This window comes from Oncorhynchus clarkii, chromosome 2, assembly GCF_045791955.1.
Source record: "Oncorhynchus clarkii lewisi isolate Uvic-CL-2024 chromosome 2, UVic_Ocla_1.0, whole genome shotgun sequence".
In the NCBI taxonomy this organism is placed as follows: domain Eukaryota; kingdom Metazoa; phylum Chordata; class Actinopteri; order Salmoniformes; family Salmonidae; genus Oncorhynchus; species Oncorhynchus clarkii.
In genome coordinates this window covers 57,731,142-57,751,728 of record NC_092148.1, presented here as the reverse complement: position 1 = coordinate 57,751,728, position 20,587 = coordinate 57,731,142, and the positions used below count along the sequence as shown (strand labels likewise).

The following is a 20,587-nucleotide window of genomic DNA, read 5'->3' as shown; positions in this document are numbered from 1 at the left end:
AAGGTTGCAACTGTTAATTACTGTTCGCAAAACAATGTCCATTAGAGGCTAGAACACTTTACAATGGAAGAAGATAGCCTACAAAGCTGAAAGCTACCGGTAACTTTCCTTGCTAGTTTACAGCTGAAGCTAACATCAATTCACTACCCTATAGGACTGTGGTGGTCATGACAATTTGTCCACTGGTTAGTGTCATGCTAATTTAACTTTTCCCATTCCGGAGCGAGTGTGCATATGAAGTGGCTAGCTAGATTTAGAGTTATTTGGCAACTTTAGTGAATGATACACACCTTTTTAGAATATCTTATAAATCAGGCTACAGATGCTGGATCCCCAGTGTGGCTGCCCTACCCCTCCACGGCTGGGAGTTGCAGCAGCTGGGCTGCCTGAAAAGACAGCAGCGGAGTGGCTCTGGGACTACCCAGAGGAAGCAGGTTCTTACAGAAGCAAAGTTAAAACGGCATTGTTGTCATCAACATTGTTGCATGTGCTGCATTGACCATGCAACAACAACATGTGCTCCTTGAGTGACAGGGGGCGGAGTTAGGTCTAGAAAGCAGCATGGAGAAAGAGATGGCAGCGAAAGATGACTCAAGTAGCGAGGTAAACTATAAAAATGGACGTTACACACAGCATATCATATTTAACAAACCAAACATTCATATACTGTTATAGAAGGTAAAGTAAAAACCCAAACCGGTCTGTCCATCAATACCGGACAATGGAGAACTGAGTACCAGGCGATTAGCGACCTGACAGTCACTTCCAACGCATGTCCAGAGGGCATAAGAGGAGATCACGTGGAATTTGACTGCGGTCATGACTCATAACGGCCGGTGTTGTGGTAATACGATCACCGCAACAGCCCTCGTGAACACCTTACTCTGCTTATCTTAATCGGCGTTAGGTCAAAATTGAAGTAAGCATATGCCGATTAAAACACTTGGTTTTCTGCGCAATGTTTCATATTATAAAAATAATAATTATTAGGACAAGTAAACACCGTCAGCGTTCCAACAGTGTATTTGATCTGTGCCAGCCGAGCCAGCCTCCCTCTTTAGCGCAAGTGAAGTGAGTTCGGAACAACTGAACGTATGCGTTTTAGAAGTAGTTTTCACATGCAAACTTTATGTCCGAACTCCGAATCAAATATGCTTCCTAAAATGAACATGGTCGCTGTGGTAGAACGTTTATTGTGATTGTCGATTTTATGCATCAAGTAGCCGGATTTCAGATGTGTCCATTTAAACATTATTATAACATTATTATAACAAATTATTTTATGTAGTTAGATTGGTAAAACAAAGTCAAATATATTGTATGATTAGATTCATTAATTTATACATGGCTATCTGAAAAATGGACAAAAATGTAATAATATTGAACTCAAAGATCTGTCTGGGTCAAGTGCCATTCTCTGACTTTGGCTAATATGCCTTATTTTTTTTTGCCTTGGTATCGTTTTGGAATTGAGTATTGTGGTGGTATAAGCACAAACACTGCAGAACCTCTCATGGTGGCTTCTGGGAGTGGTAGTAAAGTAAAGTTTATCTGGAGGAAATCCCTGTGTTTCTCAGTCGGGATCAAAGTGACACATCCCACCCAGTGGTGCAGTACGGTGGTAAGCCACTCAGACATTGATTTGTGTTCTGCATTACAGAGACTTTCCAGTCAATTGGCTATTAGCACACTAGCTGGAGAACACACTGGGGCTCAATCAGTGTAATTACACAGAGACTGGAGAGACCACAGAGAGCTACTCTAATGGGGTGCCGTTGCCTTGTGAAAGCCAGGAGGTCCCAAATGTACCGTTACCCATTACATTTATATAGAGTCTAAAGTACACTGTAATGGTTTCCTAAACTGTTGACATGTCCTGCTTTTATCATGAATAAATAATGACCAGATAAGCCCAACGCAGGCATTTTAAGGTTATGCTTGTGCCTCAATTGTTCAATGTTATTGAGCATAGCATTTGGTTTCCTATAATCAATGGTTATCTTATCTGAGAGGTAGGTGTGTGTTTGCTGGAGCTGAGCTACTATAAAGGGGGTTAGGGTATTGCTTGGAAGATGTTGCCGCGGGGAACAGGGAGGCTCAAGTCCATGTCCAGGCATCAGCCACTAGGGTGGTGAGAGTAGCAGACATATATAAATTCAGAGACACACAACCTCAGCTCACAGCACAGAGGTGGAGTATCCCTTCCTCTGAAGGGTTAACCCAATTAGTCCCACCATAACATCAGTGCGTTTTGGACTTATAACTGCCCTTTTTAAAACATTGTGTGTGAGCTACAGGCCAGTCTGTGATTTAACTGCTTAGAGCAGTGTTCGTGAGACGAGGGTGGATTCCTTAACCTCTAGTGACTCCCAAACCCGCATGCGGGAGCGTAATCATCGCCTGAAACAAATTAGCATAACGCAACGTAAATATCCCTAGAAAATATTCCTATTCATGAAAATCACAAATGAAATACACTGCTCAAAAAAATAAAGGGAACACTAAAATAACATATCCTAGATCTGAATGAATGAAATATTCTTCTTAAATACTTTTTTCTTTACATAGTTGAATGTGCTGACAACAAAATCACACACAAATTATCAATGGAAATCAAATTTATCAACCCATGGAGGTCTGGATTTGGAGTCACACTCAAAATTAAAGTAGAAAACCACACTACAGGCTGATCCAACTTTGATGTAATGCCCTTAAAACAAGTCAAAATGAGGCTCAGTAGTGTGTGTGGCCTCCACGTGCCTGTATGACCTCCCTACAACGCCTGGGCATGCTTCTGATTAGGTGGCAGATAGTCTCCAAAGGGATCTCCTCCCAGACCTGGACTAAAGTATCCGCCAACTCCTGGACAGTCTGTGGTGCAACGTGGCGTTGATGGATGGAGCGAGACATGATGTCCCAGATGTGCTCAATTGGATTCAGGTCTGGGGAATGGGCGGGCCAGTCCATAGCATCAATGCCTTCCTCTTGCAGGAACTGCTGACACACTCCAGCCACACATGAGGTCTTGCATTAGGAGGAACCCAGGGCCAACCTCACCAGCATATGGTCTCACAAGGGGTCTGAGGATCTCATCTCGGTACCTAATTGCAGTCAGGCTACCTCTGGCGAGCACATGGAGGGCTGTGCGGCCTCCCAAAGAAATGCCACCCCACACCATGACTGACCCACCGCCAAACTGGTCATGCTGGAGGATGTTGCAGGCAGCAGAACGTTCTCCACGGCGTCTCCAGACTGTCACGTCTGTCATATGTGCTCAGTGTGAACCTGCTTTCATCTGTGAAGAGCACAGGGCGCCAGTGGCGAATTTGCCAATCTTGGTGTACTCTGGCAAATGCCGAACGTCCTGCACGGTGTTGAACTGTAAGCACAACCCCCACCTGTGGACGTCGGGTCCTCATACCACCCTCATGGAGTCTGTTTCTGACCGTTTGAGCAGACACATGCACATTTGTGGCCTGCTGGAGGTCATTTTGCAGGGCTCTGGCAGTGCTCCTCCTTGCACAAAGGCGGAGGTAGCGGTCCTGCTGCTGGGTTGTTGCCCTCCTACGGCCTCCTCCACGTCTCCTGATGTACTGGCCTGTCTCCTGGTAGCGCCTCCATGCTCTGGACACTATGCTGACAGACACAGCAAACCTTCTTGCCACAGCTCGCATTGATGTGCCATCCTGGATGAGCTGCACTACCTGAGCCACTTGTGTGGGGTGTAGACTCTTTCTCATGCTACCACTAGAGTGAAAGCACCGCCAGCATTCAAAAGTGACCAAAACATCAGCCAGGAAGCATAGGAACTGAGAAGTGGTCTGTGGTCCCCACCTGCAGAACCACTCCTTTATTGGGGGTGTCTTGCTAATTGCCAATAATTTCCACCTGTTGTCTATTTCATTTGCACAACAGCATGTGAAATGTATTGTCAATCACTGTTGCTTCCTAAGTGGACAGTTTGATTTCACAGAAGTGTGATTGACTTGGAGTTACATTGTGTTGTTTATTTGTTCCCTTTATTTTTGTTGAGCAGTGTATATTGAGACACAGCTTAGCCTTTTGTTAATCACCCTGGCATCTCAGATTTTCAAAATATGCTTTACAGCCAACGCTAGACAAGCATTTGTGTAAGTGTATCGATAGCCTAGCATAGCATTATGCCTTGCTAGCAGCAGGCAACCTTTTCACGGAAATCAATCAAATGAAATAATTTACCTTTGAACTTCAGATGTTTTCACTCACGAGACTCCCAGGTAGATAGTCAAAGTTCATTTTTTTCCCAAATATTATTTTTGTAGGCGAAACACCTCCGTTTGTTCTTCACGTTTGGCTGAGAAATCGCCCGGAAATTGCAGTCACAAAAACGCCGAAAAATATTCCAAATTAGCTCCATAATATCGACAGAAACATGGCAAACGTTGTTTAGAATCCATCCTCAAGGTGTTTTTCTAATATCTATTCGATAATATATCCCTCGGGACAATTCGTTTTTCACTAGGACCGATTGGAGTAATGGCTACCTCTGTATTTTACGCGCAAATCTCTCTCGGAGCCACCATGTGACCACTTACGCAATGTGGCCGCATACAGCTATTCTTCAACAGAAATGCGTTAAACTACATCACAATGCTGTGATTGGGATTTTGGCCCAATGTACTGGAGAAACAACTGTAAAGCAGTGCTTTTTACCTGATAGCTAGACACAGTGAATCACAGATCGAGCAGTCTCTCACATCACAAACACCTTGGGGAATACGTAGAAAGCGTAAGCTCGTTGATGGTACATTCACAGCCGAATACGGAGTCATTGGAATGCAGCACTTTCAAAACCTGGGGCACTTCCGGATTGGATTTTTCTCAGGCTTTCGCCTGCAACATCAGTTCTGTTATACTCACAGACAATATCTTTACAGTTTTGGAAACGTTAGTGTTTTCTATCGAAAGCTGTCAATTATATGCATATTCTAGCATCTTTTCCTGACAAAATATCCTGTTTTAAAACGGGAATGTTTTTTTTCCCCAAAAATGAAAATACTGCCCCCTAGCACCAAGCGGTTTTAAGGGGCCTGGTCTTTTTACAAAAAACGTCTGTCGAGTCCGAATAGTTTCAGCTCCAAACTATGAATAGTTATCTATGAAGAGCGGAGACTTACAAACAAGCACGTAACATGCTTTGTTCTATGACGCTCATATGCTAGACAAGAGTTGTTAGAAGATAACTGAGTTCTAATACATAGATCATAGGAAATCCCAGGACAAAGTGTCTATAATACTGTTATACTCTCACATTGTTCCTGTCACAAACTCTAAACTCCACACCATTGTCACCGACTAGTGAGCAAACAATTTCTGTACTTCCAGCATTCATATAAATTGTTCTTGTTTTTTTGCTTTGGCTGACATTTTTTTTGTTATTGACATTTGTCAATAAAACTCATGAACTGTTTATGTCAAGTACTTTTGTGTTCTACTTGTAGCCCTGGTTGTCCTGAAAAGTAAATTGTGAGGCTAAATATAAGGGCTGAACAAATGAAAAGACGATTTTTGCTGGGGTCTCGGGACTGATAGGGTTAATGACTGTTCCTGTGTGTAATCATTAGCACCCACCTCAAAGCCAACATCACAGGGCTCCATTTCACAGAGGAGCAGGTGGCCCAGCTTCATAATTAGCTCCTGCGGGCCAGGCTACAGAGGCTAGATCCCCAGGGTGACTGCCCTTCCTCCCTCCTCGGCTGGAGGATGCAGCGGCTGGGGATCCTGTTTTAGCCCATACATTTTTAAACAACTGCAGCAGGCGGAAGAGAGAGGGACTACCTGACTGCAGCCTGCCACATTCCACCAGTTTTTCAAGGGTCTCTCTCTGGTACTGCACCTGAACTTTACCACAGCGCCCAGGCAATATTTATATAACCTTTCTTTTGACGGGGAGTCCTGCTGAGACCAAGGTCCCGTTTACACATCAATGTACACATTGCTACTCAGATCAATACATTAATAACTAAACTCTATCATAGACAATTATTTAATATAATAATAATAGGATTATAATTATTTAATATGGCAATAATAGGATTATTATTATGTCAACAGTGGACAGACTACCACATGTCAGTCGGTACATTTTATGTCAAGCATGTGTATCCTTTTCATTTTAGACTCCACTGGAGTCTGGTTCCTCTTTTCAGAGACATATTTTAGTACTTTGAAAGGGCATCCCAAGCTCCTCTGGCCATTAGCCTAAAGCTGGGCATTAGCCTCTTACACCTATCAAATCTCAGGGCTTGTGAAACACAAGCTAACACATTTAATGTGGGCTTAGCAATAACCTTATCTAACCTCGTTGTTTCCCTGACTCCTGGCCAGCACACGAGGAGGATTAGGGTTACAATGTGGATGGATATGGGTGGTCGAATAGTCAGGTTTATTAGGCTAATCCAATCCAGTACGACGACTGTTTTCTGAAGTATAATTCATTGCATTTAGAAATATCTGGTCCATTATATACATTTACGGCGTTTTTCACGCCGTCACATTCTAGCAGGACAAATTAATCATATCAGTACGGCAGATAGTTTCTATACAGTGTTTCTACAATGTTGGTCTCACAGGCTTTGCACCGCCCCCCCCCTCCCCCCCAAAGCTGTCGTTTTGGCTTTAATGAATGTCCAAAGGGAGGTGTCTGCCTATTGGAAAGCTCTCTTGGCACAGCGTCATGCCTCTAATCAGCTGTCACAGGGGTGACTCTGCTCACTCCTGACATTTGTTTGTTGACAACACAGTCACACACAGGGACTTTTCTCCCGCTCAGGCTCTGTTATGGAATAATCTGTTGGCCGTGGGGCTGTGTTGTGTCAACAGGATAGGTGGAGTGTCAGAGGACACAGTAAAAACTCCACATTGAGCCGATTCATTGTGTCCAAGCTGCTGCTGTGGTCTGGAGGAATGCAGTCAGAGGAGGAATGCCCCTTCACTGCTCCTTGAGAGAGACCTTCCTGCCACATCCGCTGGTCCATCTTCTCCCCCTGCCCACACTCCTCACTGTTTTGCAAGGCCTTAATGAGACCCTACTTAGAGCAGCACACAGATCCGCTCAACACTGTTTGCAGTGGCTGACTTGAGCTGCGATGATTTTATAATAGGCTTGAGTGTAGCTTACAGCTGACTCCTGTACAATATGAAGTAGGACAGCGGTTGGTTGTGGAAGGAAGAGGAGGGGAAGAGTCCAGGCAATGAAGAGAAAAGATGTGTGTCTTGGCTTGCTTGGAGACTGAGTTTTCCTGCTCTGTTATACAGTGACTTCAGGTTTGATTGAATTATGTCCAAGCAGAAAATAAGAACATACTACTGTAACATCATGATCTTTCACTCTGTCAGCAAACCAAATATTAGCCTAGATTCAGTATGAATCAAGTCACTGCACTGAAGGTCTTCTGCTCCCATCCTATGCTATTATATTTTATAGCATGTTTTTATGAACCCATCAGACCCAGAGGCGTCAATGTAATGATGGTTGACCATAACATTCTGAACAGAAATACAGTAATGGTGTCTTTCTATAATGAACCAGCCTGTGAGCTACCCAGCAATACCCTGGGCAATTTGGCAAAGTGGCAGCAGAGATGTGTGACTGTCTGGGTGCCAGGGGTCTCCTATCAAAGACAACATCTGAGCTACACCACAGTCAATGGGCCAGAGAGCGGGAGCCTGCCAGGCTGCTTACACACCTCAGGCTACAGTCTGCCTGCTCGCTCACCAGAACTTTCCATCTGAAACTGCAACACTGTAGACAAGCCTTAATGGGTGTAGTAAATGGGGAATGTTAGACACGACCATTTCCTCTGCTTTAGAAGGGAATGTAGGCCTAATGCTAATGGCCTGGGTGTTTTACTGTAACCATTTATCAGATACAATGGGTGGTCTCTGAGAAACAATGTTGTGCTGTTTTATACCACTCTAGCAAATGTTGACTATGTAGCCTAATCTACACAGAGCGCGATCCAGGCAACTGAATCCATGAGACCTCATTGCTTTAGCCTCCAAGCCCTGGTGACATATGTAATTTGAATCATTTTACACAACGGGCAACGCCTTCGAGGAGGGAAAGAAAACATTTCTTTAGGTCGACATTTAGATTTACTAGAAACTAACTCTGCTGTGCATACAAGGATGGCATTATTCCTTGCCGTTGTCCCTGGTCTGACCTCTCGTTGGTCTGACCTCTCGTTGGTCTGACCTCTCGTTGGTCTGTCCTCATTGTAGTTGTGGAGATGTCAGCACTGAGGCGACTTCTGCTTTTACCAGCTCTACAATGACAAGTATCAATTGGTCAATAAACTCGGACAATACTGTGAACGTTTTCATAGCCATCCATTAAAAATTCATCATGGACTTTTGAAAGTTATTACGTTCAGCTTTGCCTATGTTATGGCTGAAGATAAAGTCTGGGTGTGTGGCATTTTGGTAATAAATAGTCATCATGATATATTTTACTCATGGCACTGGCAGAGCTTTGCCAGTTAAAGTAATTGCAGTGTGTGTGTGTGTGTGTCCCAACACGTGACATTGTTTTTGAGTTGGGTACACTGGATGTTACTCCTTCTCTTGCCTCCAGTTCAGAGGGATTGTGTTGAGCAGCTGCATTCGACTGTGCCTCAGTAATCCAGGTAATTTGCCAACAGTTGGAACAGTCCTGACCCCATGCCAACCACCACCCCCTGCTTCCAGAAAGACTAAACCAGCTAATTGTGTCAATGTTGCAGAGGCACTAAATTTGTGTGGATATTAATCTGATCTCTCTTTTCGGCACAGTACATGGTGCTGTCGCAGGAAACATGGCATTTTGGCCCAATGTACTGGAGAAACAACTGTAAAGCAGTGCTTTTTACCTGATAGCTAGACACAGTGAATCACAGATCGAGCAGTCTCACTCACTCACACAACAGAGAAACATATTCAGACAGACTACATATAAACACACAGCTTCCTCTCCCCAGAATAGTAGGGCTAAGCTTTGCTTGTTCGGTCTGCCCTGTGTAAATTGGCAGTGGATTTAAGCAACATTCTGACATGCCATTGCACTGGACTTCCCTTTCCTGGAATCCACTGGCTCATTGCTATCTCTATCCGCCCTGAAATTTCAAACTTTACCATCATCGCATTAGGCCGCAAAGCTGTGTTCATTCTGCTCCAGTCTAGACTGGTGTCTCGTGTAGATAAGAATATCATGAGCTGTTATACAGCACACTGTAATTAAAAAATCTGGCTCCTATCATACAATTCCCAGGAACAGGGTGATATGCTGTTGTGCTTTCTCCTCTTTTCTGCAAATAAAATTGCCTTTCACACTTAGTTATTACTTTTCCACTTGAAAATGTCGTTTTAGCCCTTTCCATTCATGCCCTTATACGGGTTGAACATGGCAGATCAAATTGGGGCACTAATTAAGCACCTAAATTGGGACGTAGTGGCTGAACAGTAAAATGCTATATGTGACATCAGAGCGCTGGCTCTGCCTTCACAGCGCTGTATGGGTTTTGACTGACAGCTTAGGGGTGTAACGGTACCCTTATTCATACCGAACCTTTCGGTATGGGAACCACATTTCGGTCCGTACTGTGAATCCGAATGAATACATAAATATATTTACAAAAACTAGGGATTCAAATTTTGTAAAATGTTGCTGCTGACTAACTGACCCTCATTAACCTGTTAACAAATGGTATAAATAGTATAATTTTGTGGCCAACAGAAAATTCTATCAGAGATCTGTATATAATGACAATGTTTATTTCTCATCCCTAACAATGGTAGTCGTCCCAAGGCAGGAAGGCAGGCGACATAGAAAAACATTGGGCTTGGTTTGGACAGATTTTGGAGAGCGTGAAAGCTCTCGCTGCATACATACACGGACCAGACTTTTTTCATTAACCTCTTAAGTCTACCACCTCCTTTTTCGAACATTCTGTGAAAAATCGCGCAACTTTTCAGCGTCCTGCTACTCATGCCAGGAATATAGTATATGCATATGATTAGTATGTGTGGATAGAAAACACTGAGTTCTCAGTTTCTAAAACTGGTTAAATCACGGCTGTGACTATAACAGATCGTGTGTTTCATCGAAAAGCGCAAGAAAAACTGCTCTCTGAAAGCTAAAAATAATTTCCATGCGTCACTTTCATGGGTTGTTAAAAGGGCACAAAATTAATTATGGACCTGCATGCAATTCCTACAGATTCCACACGATGTCGCCATTGTCGTCATTTTCCAGGGACTTTTTTGTTGGTAAATCCAACTAACTGGATTCAATTTCTTCCGGTCTCCGCCAGGATGTTGTGAGGTGCACATTTTCAGCCATTGATTTGAAGACGAGGAGCTATTGAATATACATCGCCCTGTAATCATTTTGATAGATTATAAACGTTTACTAATACCTAAAGTTGGATTACAAAAGTATTTCGAAGTGTTTTGTGAAAGTTTATCGTCGACTTTTTTAATTTTAAAAAATGACGCTGCGTTTTAAAACAATGTTTTTTTCTGAATTACACAGCTTCCATAGAAAGCTATTTTGGGTATATATGGACCGATTTAAACGAAAAAAAGACCCAATAGTGATGTTTATGGGGCATATAGGAGTGCCAAGAAAGAAGCTCGTCAAAGGTAATGAATGTTTTATATTTTATTTCTGCGTTTTGTGTAGTGCCGGCTACGCTAAATCTTTGTTTACGTCGCATTCAGACATTTTGGGGTGTTGCATGCTATCAGATAATAGCTTCTCATGCTTTCGCCGAAAAGCATTTTAAAAATCTGACTTGTTGGCTAGGTTCACAACGAGTGTAGATTTAATTCAATACCCTGCATGTGCATTTTGATGAACGTTTGAGTTTTAACGAGTACATTTAACATTTAGCGTAGCGCATTTGCATTTCCAGGTGTCTACTTGAGACATCTGCGTCTCAAGTAGGAGCAAGAAGTTAAGAGCTTAATAGAAACATGCAACAATGGCAGGCCTATTGTGTTAGTCAAAATGCCTACCATTGAACTTAAAAAAAAAAAAAAAAAAAGAAACTTATTTACCTAGGCAAGTCAACAAATTCTTATTTACAATGACGGCCTAGGAACAGTGGGTTAGCTGCCTTGTTCAGGGACAGAACGACAGATTTTTACCTTGTCAGCTCGGGGATTTGATCTAGCAACCTTTCAGTTACTGGCCCAATGCTTTAACCACTAGGCTACCTGCATGCAACTCCTGTAATGAATCAGGGAATAAAGTCATTTTCAAACATTTTGCCAAAATACAATTAGCTGGAAAACACTGTTCTAAACCAAATGCGAGCAGTTGTGCCAGAGATGAAAATCTCCATTAGAAACTTGTGATAAATAAGATACACGACGACTGACGAATACAAGCGCGCCAATTTAATTCCGCAAATTGTCAAATGTTATTTTCGGCGGCTAACCAGTTAACAGTTAACCATTTAACATCCCTAATAAAAACACTAGGCCTATAGGATATGCCTATGCTGCGTTGTATGCCATTGCCTCCTGAGTAAATTTGAGATGAAAAAAAAACTGAGTTTATTGCCACGTTTTATAATTAAAATCTTAACTGGCTAATTTCAAACAATCTATTTTTTTGTGAGGCGCAGTCGGTAACTAGTTCTGTACGATGGCGAGTGGTGGAACCGATAAACCAGAATTGGATGATTGTCGCTTAAATCTCCAGTTTGGGAAAATTTTGGCTTCACAGTAGATTACAACCGCGACAGACAAGACAGTTGTGGATAAAATGTTCTCTGCTCAACAATAGCCTATGCAGAGTGGAACGTGTAGCTTGTTGTTGTCATAGAGCCTCCTTGTGTGTGGCAAAAAAAGTTAGGAGATTTAGAATTCAAATCATGGATTTAAAAGTTAAATGAGAAGGATAGGCTACAATGACTAACAGCCAACAGGTGGCTGCTACTTAATAATCTGAATGGAGTTATTTAACTGTAGGACACGGAGAAAGCTCATGCACCCTCAGCTAGCCTACCTAGCTATGTTAGCTAGCTTAGCTAACTAGCTTCTCTCGATTTGATGCAGTCAAGACCAGTACTACAGATATCATATTGATGACAAATAATCTAGCTATGACAAGCTAGCTAGTAACACGGAACCCAAACCGGCTGCATGGGTGCGCCATTGTGCATAAATGTATTTTGTCCCCCTACACCAAATGCGAGCACAAGACGCAGGTTAAAATATCAAAACAAACTCTGAACCAATTACATTAATTTAGGAACAGGTCAAAAGCATTAAACATTTATGGCAATTTAGCTAGTTAGCTTGCACTTGCTAGCTAATTTGTCCTATTTAGCTAGCTTGCTGTTGCTAGCTAAATTGTCCAGGGATATAAACAGTTGTTATTTTACCTGAAATACACAAGGTCCTCTACTCCGACAATTAATCCACACATAAAACGGTCAACCGAGATCGTTTCTAGTCATCTCTCCTCCTTCCAGGCTTTTTCATCTTTGAATTTATATGGTGATTGGCATCTAAACTTTCATAGTATTACTACAACGACTGGCAACACAGTTAGTCTTTCAATCACCCACGTAGGTATAACCAATGAGGAGATGGCACATGGGTACCTGATTCTATAAACCAATGAGGAGATGGGAGAGGCAGGACTTGCAGCGCGATCTGTGTCAGAAATAAAAAGGAGGCCTCCCGGGTGGCGCAGTGGTTAAGGGCGCTGTATTGCAGCGCCAGCTGTGCCACCAGAGACTCTGGGTTCGTGCCCAGGCTCTGTCGTAACCGGCCGTGACCAGGAGGTCCGTGGGGCGATGCACAATTAGGCCCAACGTCGTCCGGGTTAGGGGGGGTTTGGCCGGTAGGGATGTCCTTGTCTCATCGCGCACCAGCGACTCCTGTGGCGGGCCGGGCGCAGTGCGCACTAACCAAGGTTGCCAGGTGCACGGTGTTTCCTCCGACACATTGGTGCGACTGGCTTCCGGGTTGGATGCGCGCTGTGTTAAAAAGCAGGTTGTGGGTTGTGTATCAGAGGACGCATGACATTCAACCTTCGTCTCTCCCGAGCCCGTACGGGAGTTTTAGCGATGAGACAAGATAGTAGCTACTAAACAATTGGATACCACAAAATTGGGGAGAAAAAAGGGGTCCAAAATATATATTTTTTTTTAAAGAAATATTTTAGCCGTTGGCAACCGTTGTGGTCAACCTGTTTAGTCTACAAGCACGAGTTGGTTTGCTATGGTTGGTTGCCGTCTGTCTCTACCTTGCTCCCTTTGTCACTCGCACACAGTACACACACTGCAAGTCCCCTCCACCTGCTAGAGAGGCAATTCTTCTTCGTTGAGGTTTTACGGCGGACTACATCCAAAAGTTGTTGGATGAAAATAAAAGATCCCAAAATATCCCAAAAGACAAAATGTATGTCGATTTAAAATAATCCTACTAGCGTTGAGCGGTAACCAGATGTTCATATCGTTTCTGTACCATACCGGGGTATACAGTATTACCGGAAGTGCACACGCGGCAACATGGATCTTGATCTCTGCTGTAACCAAAAAGCTTGATCTTGACATCTAGCCACATAGCTAGTTAGCAAACCAAATGCTCAGCTGGATATAATTTATTTGAGACATCTTAGATTTCTAGTTATAAGCAGTGGCGTAGCACCGCGGTATTGAAAATCATAACGGTATTTCAAAATACCCAAGTATACGGTATGTCACCCATCCTGAACTCAAACTGACTACCAGAAAGTCACTCAACATGCTCCTCTACTGTTAAAAGCAATAGTCCATGTCTGACCCCTACACAGGCTCAGGAGCCTGGGACGGTGGCACATCTTCCGTCACCAATAACCCCACCAATAAGCCTCAGATACTTTCCTACCGCAGGCACAATTATGTCCAATTTATTTGACTTCCTTGCTACTTGAGCCGTGCAGTTTATCACAGTTTCAATGAACGCCACAAAATCCACTTTCTTTACATACAGCATGTCTGGTTCTCTTAGTTGACAAACCTTTACCATGGACTGTGGTGCATCCAAAATCAATTATGTTGATCGCCTCCGTATAGGAGATCAGATGGACCGCCCTAACTTTAGCCACCTCAACCTCGGGCAGGGTACTCTACAAACTCTGGGACACGATTCCCCCCACAATTCCAACATGGCCGTTCTTCTCTCTGATCTTCCATATGCTCCTTCCGTCTGCACACATTTTGAAACGACCAAATCCTTTACAGTTTTGTGTGTGTACACTTTAGTTGTGTAGGGAGGTATTCATTGTAAAAATAAAAAACAATGGCACTGAGAAACTTTCTTCCTTTCCTCCATTCACCATGCGGGTCAGGTGTCGGGCCTTAACCACATCTGGGATTCTTGTCGCAAGGATGTTCTGATTTATTTCCACTGTCACCCCAGAGGTTACTCCCTTAACAGGTGCTCTACTTCAGAGTTCAAAGAACTACACTTCAGATGGCCCAACTCTCGGGATGCCCACTGCCGCCGCCGCCTTCTGTTCTTCAGACACAATTAATGAGGACAAGTCCTCTCCTGGTCACTCTGATTGATCCCACTTTTCCCCCAAATGGATCTCCCAGATGATACACATCCTTATCAAAAAACTTCCATCCCAACAAGGAACATCTGCTTATCATCCCTTTCAGTTTTCAACACTTTATAATTTTAATTCCATTCTTTGATACTACTGTTCTCCATTTCTCTTCTCCAACTCCACTAGACACGCTTCTTGTTTCAAGTCTGGTTAATAAAGTAGGTAGCTTACAGATGGACTTTTCTGCTGCTTCCCTCACTTGAATCGGACCTGGGCTAGATCCGACGAGGTCTATACGAAACTGGTCATACTTTTTGGACCTGTGAAGACCTCTACGTGAGGCCCCACATAACAATCGTTTTCACAACAGACAGTGCCAGGGACATTGAATGTTGTCACAGTTTTTTAGTTTTGCGTCTTTTGCCCAATAAAGAATATTTACAGCAACTGTTGGTATTTAATTTTCCCGCTGTACCGTAACCCCAAAATCGCAATACGTACTGCTCTGAATATAAACACAGCACGCGATAAGAAGTTCCTCCCAGTAATTGGGAAACTTTGGCCCATTTTTTTTGTTATTTTCATCAGGGAACTGCTGTAAGTTTAAGAGGACTCAAGAGGAGGCATTTTGAAAGATGAGACATTGAGAGTTAGAATAAATACCGCTTTGATGTAAAACAAGCAAGCCAAACACCCATGAGTCCAAATGTACACTTCACAATCCACGATTGTGCACACCATTGTCAGACATGCTTTTTAGTTATGTACCCAGTAGTTCCCTCAGGTCCTCTGGCACTGGCCTTTTAACTTTCCCAAAGCCTTGGACCAAGAGGCATGGAGAGGCAGCCTTTAAATACTATTCCCCCAGCCTTTGAAATAGCCTGCCAGAGAACTTGAGGGGGGCTGAAACAGTGGGCATATTTAATTAACAGATCTTTTTAGGTACCTTAGTGGTCTTTCAGTTTTTGTTATTCTTTCATTTTTTTATCCTCTCTGTTGTGTAGTAACTAATTCTGTTTTTTCATTGTTTTTTTTTTGTTTTCTCCTGTGAAGAGCATTGCGTTGCATCCATATATGAAGTGTGCTATATATATATACTGTATGACCAAAAGTATATGGACACCTGTTCGTAGGACATCTTATTCCAAAATCATGGGCATTGATATGGAGTTGGTCCCCCCTTTGCTGCTATAACACTCTTCTGGGAAGGCTTTCCACTAGATGTTGGAACATTGTTGTGAGGACTTGCTTCCATTCAGCCACAAGAGCATTGGTGAGGTCGGGCACTGATGTTGGGTGATTAGGCCTGGCTCGCAGTTGGCATTCCAATTCATCCCAAAGGTGTTTGTTGAGGTCAAGGATTTGTTCTGTCAAGTTCTTCCACACCAGTCTCGATAAACCATTTCTGTATGGACCTCGCTTTGTGCACAGGTGTAATGTCATGCTGAAACAGTAAAGGGCCTTCCCAAACTGTTGCCACAAAGTTGGAAGCACAGAATTGTTTAGAATGTCATTGTATGCTGTAGCATTAAGATTTCCCTTGGCTGGAACTAAGGGGTCTAGCCCGAACCATGAAAAACAGCCCCAGACCATTATTCCTCATCCACCAAACTTTACAGTTGGCAAAATGCATTCGGGCAGGTACCGTTCTCCTGGCGTCTGCCAAACCCAGATTCGTACATCGGACTGCCAGATGGTGAAGCGTGATTCATCACTCCAGAGAATACATTTCCACTGCTCCAGAATCCAACTGTGGCAAGCTTTACACCACTCCAACTGACGCTTGGCATTGCGCATGGTGATCTTAGGCTTGTGTGCGGCTGCTCAGCCATGGAAACCCATTTCATGAAGCTCCTGACAAGCAGTTGTGCTGATGTTGCTTCCAGAGAAAGTAGCGGTAGTGAGTGTTGCAACCGGGAACAGATTATTTTTACGCGCTTCAGCACTCGGTGGTCCCGTTCTGTGCGCTTGTGTGGCCTACCACTTCGCGGCTGAGCCGTTGTTGCTCCTAGACATTTCCACTTCACAATAACAGCACTTACAGTTGACCTAGGCAGCTCTATCAGGACAGATATTTGACGAACTGGCTTGTTTGAAAGGTGGCATCCTATGACGGTGCCACGTTGAAAGTCACTGAGCTCTTCAGTAAGGCCATTTTACTGCCAATGTTTGTCTATAGAGATTGCATGGCGGTGTGATGATAAAATGTATACACCCATCAGCAATGGGTGTGGCTGAAATAGCCGAATCCACATATTTTGAAGTGGTGTCCACATACTTTATATATATAGTGTGTATATATACAGTTTGATTTGATTCACAATTCACCAGGTCTCACACACACCTGAATGCAATCATGACTCCTTCTATGCACACCACAATTTTAATCTGTTTCTCTGAATAGTCTTGTGAAAGCCAACACTGTAAAATCGTATTTTATAACTTAGCTAGTCATGTTTGCAATAGAACAGGCTTTCAAATCATGCCCACCTGACCCAGATTGTGATTTTATAATGAACCATTGGATTGCATTAACGGCAGTCATTGTGTGCTGGCAGAGATGCGGGGTTGTGTTCCAAATGAAACTATTCGTGTGCTTGCTCTAGTTCTTGACCAGCTAGTAGAGCTCAAAAAGTATCTTATAGTGGAAGACTCTTCTTTGAGTCATAAACGTGCATTGAAATTGCTTAGGAACTGTGCACACTGGATAGGTTTGGGCCACTTTGAGACACCAGTTGGTCGTCTCACTCAAACCCTTGCAATGTTTTTGTCTTATGTTGCACTGACCCTACATTTTCCAAAAATAATCTTATGTTACTGAATGTGTCCAGAGTGTTTTCAGATTTGATCATCAACAGAATGTGGCGACAAGTACAGTAAATGTAAAATCAACAGTGTAATGTTTGGATTCAGTCTTGTCAGGTGAACTGTTGTGTCCTCAACTTTGGTCTAATAATTTTCCCGAACTTTCAATTGCTATCATGGTTATGCTTTTCATATTTCTTCTGTAAGAAACAATGAAATGTAGCCCTATCCACATAGGCCAATTCCCACGAGTGTAAAGGGTTAAGACACTCTCTGTATGGGGTGTAAGAGCAGGATGTGCAGAGATGTTGCCAACACAAAGGTTTGGTAGACTTAATGGAGCCTTGTTGGTCTCCACTTCCAGGGCTTGTTGCATCTTGTCTAAAAGCGACACAATCGTAGGCTGATGCAGAAGGAATTAAAATATAATTGGGCTTAATTGTCTGTCTTCTCCCTTTACTCATTTGTTAGTAGAGTCCTTTACAGGCTTTGAAGGTTGATACTGAAGGATTACTCATAAATATTATTCCCTGTTTAAAGTGTTTTAACCCCTTTCATTACCAGCGAAGCAACAGTTATCGTAAACTGTCATTTTAGCTGCCTTTAAGCTACTTAATGCAGCAGCAATTTTGTACGTAATTAAAACGACTTCAAGATTCCTGGAATTTCATTTCATTCCACATGGATCATAACATTTTCTACAAAAGTATTTTTTCTCTGAATTTGGTTTATTTTTAGAGTTTGTTTGTTGGATGACAGCCGCACAGAAGCTAAAACCTTTTTTTCCCCAGCTGCCCTTGATAGGAGGAGGATGATAACTCACTTTTAAAACTTCATGCTGCATGTTATGCTGCTGTTGTCCAATAAATATGCAAACCTGAGAGAGAAACCTTATTGCTTTATTCATGAGTCCCAGTGAACAGATGTGAATTACATGAAAATGTTATCTTTACTATGTGATTTAGTGACTTCTGTAGTGATGATCAAAGAGGTGTGTAAGCACAGCAGTGCACTGTGTGAATGTATCTTTCCCCTTGCTACCTGGATGCGCCCATAATATCCAGTACACCGGTATGTTCTGAAATTGTTTGATTGCTGCTATTTAATGCCTCTGCACTCAAAGGGAAAGGATTAGCATTAAATTGGAGTGCAGTGAAAACATGTCAAGGTGACGAGAAGAGGATTAACGGTGCTTAGCTCGGAGGGCCGCAGAGGTGGGACAGGGGTTTCTCTTCTCCAAATCCTCTGGGTAAACACTCTTGCTCGCGGCTACTGCCGAGAGCGGATCACAGAGGAGCAGAGGAAGGGAAACGTAAAGAAAGCTTAACTTCAAATCCCTGCCTCACTCTATAGGACCAGGAGAAAGAGAGCGGTTCAGAGGAAAGGCTCTCACCATCTCATTTAATCCAGATGCATTCTAATTCTTAATGCAAAAAAAAATAAAAAAATAAGTCTCGCTGGGGGATTTTGAGACCAGTTCTACCTCTAGTGGGATTTCTCAGCCTTGCCGGAAGTGTGTAGGCCAAACTTGAATTAGAAACTGTACGCATGGCCTAGTTCTAATACCTGTTTAATGTAAGCACTGAGCAGCCATGCTGCCTGTCCTCAGGAGTCTCCATACTGTAAATCCTGTAAAACCATGTCACGCATCAGTTAACACGATAAGCATGTTTCCACACCCGTTTGGTTTATCCTACCTCTGGGAGTTGACATTGCCCATTTAAAAGGGATGTGATACCTGACCTATAGTAACTGCAGTAACTCCTTTGTAAAAAAATAAAAATAATAATAATAATAATAAATTGTTTATATATACACACTGCCATTCAAAAATTTGGGGTCACTTTGAAATGTCCTTGTTTTTTAAAGAAAAGCACATTTTTGGTCCATTAAAATAACATCAAATTGGTCAGAAATGGTTAATGTTGTAGCTGGAAACAGCAGATTGTACGCCTATGAAGATATTCCATTAAACAGAGGCCCATTATCAGCTACCATCCCTCCTGTGTTCCAATGGCACGTTGTGTTAGCTAATCCAAGTTTATCATTTAAAAGGCTAATTGATCATTAGAAAACCATTTTGCAATTATGTTAGCACAGCTGAAAACTGTTGTTCTGATTTTAAAGAAACAATAAAACTGGCCTTCTTTAGACTAGTTGAGTATTTGGAGCATCAGCATTTGTGGGTTCGATTACAGGTTCAAAATGGACAGAAACAAAACTTTATTTTTGGAACTTTCTCACTCCACGTGAGAAATTGCCAAGAAACTGAAGATCTTGTCCAACGCTGTGTACTACTCCCTTCACAGAACTGCACAAACTGGCTCTAACCAGAATAGAAAGAGGAGTGGGAGGCCCTGTTACACAACTGAGCAAGAGGACAAGTACATTAGTGTCAAGTTTGAGAAACAGAATCCTCACAAGTCCTCAACTGGCAGCTTCATTGAATAGTGCCTGCAAAACACCAGTCTCAACATCAACAGTGAAGAGGTGACTCTGGGATGCTGGCCTTCTAGGCAGAGTTGCAAAGAAAAAGCCATATCTCAGACTGGCCAATAAAAGATTAAGATGTGCAAAAAATAACACAGCCACTGGACAGAGGAACTCCAGGCCAGCATCCCGAAGTCGCCTCTTCACTGTTGACGTTGAGACTGGTGTTTTGTGAGTACTATTTAATGAAGCTACCAGTTAAGGACTTGTGAGGCTTCTGTTTCTCAAACTTGACACTAATGTACTTGTCCTCTTGCTCAGTTGTGCAACGGGGCCTCCCACTCCTCCTTCTATTCTGGTTAGAGCTAGTTTGTACTGTTCTGTGAAGGGAGTAGTACGCAGGATCATTTGCACAATATATGGAATGCTGACAACAGGGGGATTGGTTGCTGGGGGGGGGGGGGGTTGCCTCAAAGCCAAAACCAGAGGAATACAACAGCAGATGTACAAACTGTGTGCGCCCATTTCCCAAGAGAAGTCATGCCTCTGTCAATTCCGTACACATTGTTTATGGGGGGGGGGGAAATGCATTTGCATGACAAGGATCTGCTTGAAAAACAACTGTTGAACTGCATGATTATTGTACAGTAGTCTTACTGTGAATCAATATTTTGCATGACATGAATGTACAGTAATCATCTTGCGCTTACACAATCCAGAACTGAGATGGCTTGAGTCTGTATTTCTCATTGGAGCTGTTGTCGGTTGCTGTTTTCTCCCTCC

At 42.8% G+C, this 20,587-nt stretch overlaps 2 protein-coding genes across 4 annotated transcripts in view; one reads left to right on the top strand and one right to left on the bottom strand.

Annotated features, from left to right (window-relative positions):
* LOC139370552 (cytosolic carboxypeptidase 4) overlaps positions 1-20,587 on the bottom strand; it is a 259,601-nt gene that overhangs the window by 197,549 nt on the left and 41,465 nt on the right. The gene's annotated exons all lie outside the window — the stretch shown is intronic.
* LOC139370533 (ectodermal-neural cortex 2) overlaps positions 1-20,587 on the top strand; it is a 52,924-nt gene that overhangs the window by 29,432 nt on the left and 2,905 nt on the right. The window lies entirely within an intron of this gene.